The sequence below is a fragment of the Polistes canadensis genome, unplaced genomic scaffold, assembly GCF_001313835.1.
Source record: "Polistes canadensis isolate GaletaPanama2010 unplaced genomic scaffold, ASM131383v1 scaffold_19, whole genome shotgun sequence".
NCBI classification, from domain to species: domain Eukaryota; kingdom Metazoa; phylum Arthropoda; class Insecta; order Hymenoptera; family Vespidae; genus Polistes; species Polistes canadensis.
The window spans coordinates 523,124-532,032 of record NW_014569566.1 but is presented as its reverse complement, the minus strand read 5'-3'; positions in this window follow the sequence as shown (position 1 = coordinate 532,032).

The following is an 8,909-nucleotide window of genomic DNA, read 5'->3' as shown; positions in this document are numbered from 1 at the left end:
TATATTATATATTAATATAATTAATTAAAAATATATATATATATATAAATATATGTTTCTTAATGTCCCCTCCCCTCCCACACCCATAATTCTTGACAAATAAAATAGAAATGAAGGAACGGGAATTTTGCGGTAAAAATTTTTGCGTTTTGTTTCGAAACTCAATGACAGATCGTTATCGATATGTTAGTTTATCATCGATATGTTAGTTTTGGGGGGGGGGGAAAGGAGGCGACAGACCGTGCTTGTCATCGGTTGGCTCGCGCCATCGCGATTTCCTACGCTCTCGCCATAAATTTCATTAAACGCGAGTTAAATGCTTTATTTATAACTACGAAACTCGACCATAAATAATTCCTCCCTTGACGCTTTCTCGTTGCTTGTATTTCAGAGAAAAAGAGAGAGAGAGAGAGAGTCGCGTACAAACACGCGCGCGCGTTTCAAAAAGAGAAGAAGAGGATGAAATGAGAAAATGAGTAAAACAAAAAGAGAGAGAGAGAGAGAGAGAGAGAGAGAGAGAGAGAGAGTAAAAGAGAGATTGCGCGTGTAAAGCGTGACGCTGAAACGGTGATATTAATTTAAAAAAAAAAATGAAAAAGTGTAAATAAAAAAAAAGAGAGAGAGAGAGAGAGAGAGAAGAGTATAAAGCTCGCGTAATTGCATCGTACGTTCGCGTGTCGGCGCGATATTTTTATGCAAGCACGTTAAACAGAAAACGGGTATCTGCATATACGTATATATATATACGACACACGCGTGTATATATTCATATTATTATTAGTTCGTCAAAGTGTTGTAGATTTGAATAAGAGAAGAAAAGAACACAAAAAAAAAAAAAATAGGAATGTGCGCGTTTAACACGGAACGTGTCGGTGTAACACGAAACCGAGTAACAAGCTCATTTAAAAGAAAGAGAGAATAAGAGAGAGAGAGAGAGAGAGAGTAGGTAAATTTGTGAATGAAATACGAGCCGAATTAGCGTAATCGCTAATTGCGCGAGGGTTTGCTAGTAGTGTTGGCAGTGGTTGCAACGATGATGGCGATGCTGGTATCGTTGCTGATGGTGGTGGTGGTGGTGGTGTTGATGGTGATGGTGGTGGTGGTGGTCGTAGCACAGTGATTGTGCTTTCTGTTAGAAGAGGACGCGTGCCGCCTCCTTCGTAGACCTACTTACTCACGTATTCGAGTCAGCTAGATTTTGTACTCATTGTCAGAAGTAGTCACCCCCTCGACGACGACACTTGTTGCTTGCAATCGACATTTGTCTGCCGCTACTGTGTTTTCACCTTATGCATTTCCTCATCCTCATCCTCCTCCTCCTCCTTCTCTTTCTTCTTCCTCTTTCACCTTTCTTCCATCTCCATTTCCTAACCTTTTCTTCGACTCCCCCTTTTGCTATATTCACCACCCTTATATTCCTATTTTCCCAACTGTATACTGTATACTGTATACTGTCGTTGTCGTCGTGTTGTTGTCTGTACAACGAGCGTTGTCAACTCTGAAAACGTATAAAGTGAGTTGCGTTTTGTGAATCGTTCCGCTTTTTACTCGTACAGTATGTTTTCACATTCGTGTACGAAATATATATATATATGTGTGTGTGTGTGTATTTATGTACGTTGCGTATATTCTCTTTTCGTCATTTCCTTTTTTGTTTCTTTTTTTTCTTCTTTTTGTCGTTGTTGTGTTTTCCTCTATTCGACAACCAAGTGTTTCGACGATCTTTCTACTAGTCTTTGCGAACAACGCGGAAGATTGTCTCTTTCTCTCGGTTTCAAATATTCTCTAGTACAATTCGCGAAACGAGACACGTTTAATTCTTTTTTCTTTTTTTCATTTCTCTTCTTCTGCTTGCTTTTTTTTTCTTCTTTTTGCGCTCTTTTCCTTTCTTCTCGACCGAGTCACTTCCATTGCAACGTCATTATCTCTCTATAAAGGGAAAAAGAAATGGAGAAAGAAGTGCACTACCAACCAAATGGATCCGCCGATATTTCAACCGAACATTTTTTCCAAAATATAACAAAAAAAAAAAAAAAAAAAAAAGGGTTTTCTTCCCTTTTCCAATCGACCCATGGATTTTGTTTTGTTTTTTTTCGATCGATCGATCGTTTATCGATCGTTTATCGATCTATAAATGTAACTTTTGATGAAATTCGTCGTGTAAATATCCATTATTTAGTTCGCCTAAAGTAAACAGCAACGGTGGTGTGACATTTTTCGACACTTAACTGCCGAAAAATGTTGAGGGCTGCCTAGAGATGATTATCGTCGTATTAAGCGGCCCCACCTACCCCCTATTCCCCTTTCCCTCTCCCTTCACCCCATGTGTCGTCGATTCCATTCGTGTACAACCCAAGCGCAAACAATTTTATTTGCACGAACGTTAGTCTTCCCAAAGCTTTTGGGTTGAACCAAAAAGAGAGAGAGAGAGTGAAAGAAAAAATGAGAACGAGTGAGAAAGAAAATATGACATCGATCGAAAAAAAAAAGAATGAACGTCCTATTCGATTCGGTAAATTCACCGATGATGAACGTACACACACACACACGAGCACACATACTTTATGGGAAAATTTTAGCCGAAAAATTTTCCCCGAACAAGGGAAAACACGACGAATCAACAACCACCTTATTTATTCCCTATTTTTTCTTCTTATTATTCTTCTCTCTCTCTCTCTCTCCCCTTTTTCTATTTATTTTCTTTATGTATTTTCTAGTCTTTCGTGATTATAATTTGTCCGTTCCCTTTGGGTTTCGCGAAAGTATGGTGTACACGATATAAAAAAAACGTTTGTGAAATGTCATCGCGTGACGCCAAAACCGCGATAACATTTTTGCCGACTGTGTGTTCCCTTCAACGCAAAATTAACGAAAGAGAGAGAGAGAGAGAGAGAGAGAGAGAGAAATAGATAAATAGAGAGATTTCAGCTATTATTTCGTTTCACTTTTCTACTCGACGTTTTTATACACGACGACAAACGCGAAATTGAGAATGCAAAATAAAATATTCATTTTCACTTGTATTGTATACGAATGGATTTATATTATACTACTACTATCACTTACCTGTATCACACTAACATTAATCACGTATTTGTGTAAGGACAATACGAAGTTATTGAAATACACACGATTTTCACAGACACGTGGATACACGTTAGTATATATTTAAATAAATACGTCACTTTCGAAAAGTCAATTTGCAATTCGATAATTTAATATCATACGTAAACATATTACATTGACGTCGTTGATTAGTATCAAACCAGTTCGATAATGTTCACGAAAATCGTACAATCGAAATGATAGCTCATTGATTTCTCTTTCTCTCATTTATTTTCTTATTTGCATAATATCTCTCTCTCTCTCTCTCTCTCTTTCTTTCTTTCTTTAGTCGATTAAAGTTCATTTTTCGGATTTTCTTCGACTTTTTTCCTTATTTGAATCTATCTCGTTTCTTTTTTCTTTTTCTTTTTTTTTTATTCCTTTCCACTTTCTTTCCTCTCTCTCTCTTCTTATTTTTTATATATATATATATATATATTTTTCTTTTTCTTTTTCATTCACGATAACGAAGCGTTTCAACACGAGTTACGTTAACGCGATAATGGTTACTGACGGGCAAATAGTAAAAAAGAAAAAATAAAAAACAAATCGACGAGAGAGAGTGAGAGAGTGAGAGAGAAAGGGAGAGAGAGAGGGAGAGAGAGAGGGAAAAAAGTAACACGATTTCAAAGTTATTACCGTCGGTTTTCCGCGCAAACATTCGTTGTGCAACGGTAGAATAAACCGTTCGTTGATTTATGTAAAAGCGCGAACGAATGGTATTATCGTCTTGACGTTTGCACTTATTTTTACGTTCAACACTCGAAATTGAAGTTTACACGAACATTACCGTTTCGACCGAGACGATAATTTGTTTAATCATATTCGCTTTTGAATAATAAAATCTCGTCCCGGAGTGACGTATTATTATTATTATTATTATTATTATTATTATTATTATTCATTGTAAGCAAGAAAACATACAACAATAACAAAAACAAAAATCAAATAAAGGAACAAAATTTTATTACGCATATGCGATAGCATTTATCGACGCAATTCGTTGGAAATTTTGGTGTTATATACGAGCGATATAATAATTACAAAAAAAAAAAAAAACAAAAAGAAAAAAAGACAGAGAGAGAAAGAGAAAGAGAGAGTGTGTGGGGGTTAGAAAAATAATAAAGAAAGTGGAGTTAGGTGTAACCGTTATAAATGGTCAGTTTCTCGATGGCGCATCGATTTAATACGTCATTCTATTTGCGGTATCGAAGGTACGAAAGCAGCTCTCATAAATACGATCCAATGGGCTTCCCACGGGCGTATCGTATAGTGACGTGGCCTCGCGCGAAACGTATCTATCTTAAAAAGAGCTTTTATCGACGGAATTATATATATATATATACACATATGTGTGTATACTGTGTATATATATGTATAGATACGTGTACTATATCTCGGCTGATCTTTTATCCGAATGTACTGGTATGCATTGATATACGTATGTTGCATGCATGCATACATGTACGTACATACGTATAAATGTATATGTGTAAAGAGAGACGATAACAAAAAGGTCTTCCTTTTTTTCCTGGCATTTCCTTGTCAGTTGTATCAAAGAACATTGATATCTTGTTCGCGTTCGATTAGAAGGAAGAATTTGGCAAAAGTATCGTCGTCTGCAGTCGAGCGTTAATAAAGCTTTACAAAAAGGGTTGAACGTAAGAATTTGTGTCTCACATACCCATTATATAACTATATTTCTATCTATGTATATGTTAGATTGGAAGGAGAATGTTGTGTTGGTACGCCCTTATGGAGAAAACGATAGTACAAGCCAACCGGGATGAAAAAAATGTCAAACGAGAATGCGAGTAGCGTGTATACAGGACGATGTAATTTTAACGAGCGGAATGAGGTACCCACGGACACCACCATAGACCAAACACCACCACCACCACCACCACCATCACCCTTGTAATAATCCGCTGTCGTTACATCGCTACGATATTGCCTCTAAGGTAATAATCCTTTTTTGCTCCTGCGACATTTTACGAGGAACCGCCTTTATTACTCCCTCGTCACCCCGATTACTTCCTCCCTCCTCTTATTCCCACCATCATCTATATATATTTTCCTTTCTGTTTTCTATTTTATTTTTATCTACTCTCTCATTTTATTATCTATTTTATTTGATTTGATTTTATTTTATTCTATTCTATTCTATTCTATTCTCTCATTTTTTGTCTACTTTTTTCTGTTATTTCATTTCTAAATCCCTTACGAGTTTTTTCTTTCCCCGTAAGTTTACTACCATTTTCAATTTTTATGTTCTTCCTTCCCTATTTTTGTCTTTTTGTTTTTTTTTTTTGCCGATGTCTGTCTATATTCATCCGTAGTAGTTCTACGCGACACGCCACGCCACCCACCTTATATTTCTAAGACGTCAGAATTAGGTGAGCCGACACATATTCGATACGACTTTGCGGGACTTCTCACCTTAGACGACAACTCGCACACTTCGTCTCTCCATATCAACCCGAAGGGGAAAAAAAAGTTCCTCCGCCTAATCGAAACGAAGGGCTACGGGCTAAGGAAAAAAAGTTTTCAAAATGTGGGGGGAAAAAAATTGAATCGAAAGGAAAAGCTACGGAAAAATAGAATCGGAAAAAGAAAAGCTATCGAAAAAAATCTTTCGATAATCTTAGAAATAACGCAATTGACAAAAAAATCGTAGAAAGAGAAAGAGAGAGAGAGAGAGAGAGAGAGAGAGAAATAAGGATATTTCAATTTCATTTCCATCTAACAACATTCACGGGTATCATCTACTTTGCTTGAACGTTTCGTTCGAGTAAATATCATCATAGACTAAAGTATTTCCCCCCTGCCTCTTAACCCCCCCCCCTCGTCACCTCTCGTGAGTCTTCTTTATACTCTTCTCTTTCTTTTTTCTTTTTTCCTTCTTCTTCTTCTTCTTCTTCTTCTTCTTCTTCTTTTGACGACGACTAAAAAAGGGATTTTGGTGGAATTGAATATTTATCGTTGATAAAATATACTCCGGAAATACTTCTTTTTTTTTTTTTTTTTTTTTTTTTTTTTTTTTTTTCATTTTTCATCTTTCCCCTGTTGAAAAGAAAGCGAAAAAGTACTTGGGGAAATTTTCAATTCGTAGAATAAGAAAAATGAAAAATCAAATNATACTCTTCTCTTTCTTTTTTCTTTTTTCCTTCTTCTTCTTCTTCTTCTTCTTCTTCTTCTTCTTTTGACGACGACTAAAAAAGGGATTTTGGTGAAAATGATCGCGTTCTCGTGGGGAAAAATATAAAAGACAAGTGTTTTTTCTTCTTTTTTTTTTTTTTTTTCTATTTTTTTATTTTTCATTTTTCATCTTTCCCCTGTTGAAAAGAAAGCGAAAAAGTACTTGGGGAAATTTTCAATTCGTAGAATAAGAAAAATGAAAAATCAAATTTGGATCATCGATATTGAATAATATAGCGACCTATACATATATATAAATTATTATTCAATGTGGAATAAGCACCGGAAGATCGACCTACATAATTCTTTAAGAAACATCTGGACAACCTCGAGATAGCCAGCCGCGAAAAAACTATTCGGTCCATTGAAGCCTTTCACACATCCTCTTATCGTTCGCCTATATAAATTCTACCGTCCGTTTCGTCCATCTTTTCTCTCTCTTTTCTCCCCATACCCCCATTACCCCCTTACCACCGTTTCCCCCCGTTCCCCACCCTCCTCCTTTTCTTCTTCTTCCTCTTCTTCTTCTTTCCTCCCGAGTAAAAAGCAGAGTGGAACGAGCGTAGTCGGAGTACGTTCTTTCAACCCTCGGGGGTAAGTTTTTCAAGAATAAAAAAGATAGATCGATCGTCGATCTCTTGGAAACGCGCAAGCAAGCACAGAAAACCTGAAAGACTGAGAGAACAACTTTTTCTTTATACCGATATCGAAACTCCCTTCCCCTTACCTTCCCTTCCTCTTCCTAGCGGCACCCTTTTATTATTATTTTTTTTCTTTTCTTTCTCTTTCACGTTTAAAGTAAGTAAATAAGAAAATCTTTTGTAATATTTCCCCAAGGGATCGCATTAAATTTTCCCTTCCTATGGAAATAAAATTATAGAATTGTATGGGGTTGGGCTAGGGGTGCGGAGGGAAGGGGGGGGGAAGGAGGAGGAGGTGTTGGGGGAAAGGGAAGAGTTTAAATTTTTCTTGGATCGTATCAACAGTCACATATATGATTAAAATAGATGAAGTAGTGAATGAGAAAGTGGAATAATAATAGAGGATGATGATGATGATGATGATGATGATGATCGGTAATAAAGAAACTTGGAATAAAGATGAACGATCTTTTGAACGAGAGGTATTAAAATCATGCCCTTTAGAGTTCGACGTTTAACGTTTAAGTATGAGTTTGGATAGGTTGGTAGGGTTGGTGGTAGTAAGGAAAGATTTTCACAGTTCGTCGTAGTTCGTGAAATTTGTTGCTCGTAAAATGTACATTAAAGCAGTCAACCAACCATCCGGTTTTCCTTGAGAATGAACCCTTTACGTTAGACGGGTTACTCTAGGTCATCGTTTGATTTTAACCATAACTCGAGCATTCTATAAAACCGGGAGGGCGGGGCAGGGGGAGGGGGCGGCTGGCCACAAACTTTGCTATAAATAAGATCTATTTTTAATCTTAAAAATATATCAAAATTGAGATTTGTTGTATCATCGCAAATATAATCTAAAACAAAATACTATTATTATTACCATCCTCTTAAAATGAATCTCAAATTAATGTTCTATTTTATCGTATAGTCTAATCGATTTTTTCAAATAGGAATAAGAAGAAAAATAAAAGAAGAAGTTATGTGGAAGTGAGTATATATATGAACCCGTTTATTTTGAAAGTGGCATATAAGTCACTTTTTTTTTTCTTTTTTTTTTATTCTTAATTGAAAATGAAAAGATACCGTTAAGTTATAATTAGTGTTGCCATTAACTCGGTTATTTTGAAAAAGTGACTTGTGCCACTTTCAAAATAAACGGCTCATATAATACTATATATAAAATATGATATTATAAATTATAAATATATTATTCGTACAATTGGAAGAGAGTGAATGCGTTATTCCCATGGGATAAGAAGTTAACCATTATTCCTTATTGGTTCGTCTTTCAATTTCGTTTTCCTTACGATGATGCAAATCCGTTCGGCAAAGCGATCGATTAAGTCTACAGCATCGGTAAGCTATAATCATTGGATTAGCACGATTCGAGGGACCGATCCGGAAGGTATAAAGCAAACATAAGTTAGGTAGTACGTCGTCTGCCGATTCGATATTCCAGAACGAGTAGGGCAATCAGATGCAGGCGCGTGCACAGACATTTGGATTCATACCATCGGCATACCACGTGGCGTCATGCCACGAATAGATGTTGAGATTCTTCTCTCTCTCTCTCTCTCTCTATCTCTATCTCTATCTATCTCTATCTCACTCACTCACTCACTCATCCACTCACCCACTTTCTCTTCTCATCCTTCTTTCTCTTTCTTTCTTTCTTTTTTCTTTTTTTTCTTTCTTTTAACATAATGCAACGATCTCCGACGAGCACATCAACGATATTTCCTTCTTGCTAAAGGTCTGCGAGTTTTTCTTTCTTTTCTTTTCTTTTTGATTCGTCTTCCTTCACTTTCCTTCCTTCCATCTTCCATCCCTCACCGTTCGATTGGTAATCGATTAACCATGACTTCGCTAACTCTTCCGTCTACCAAGAACGTCGTCTATACTCGTATGATACACGTGTGTGTATATATATATATATATATATGTGTGTGTGTGTATACGGCCGATAAT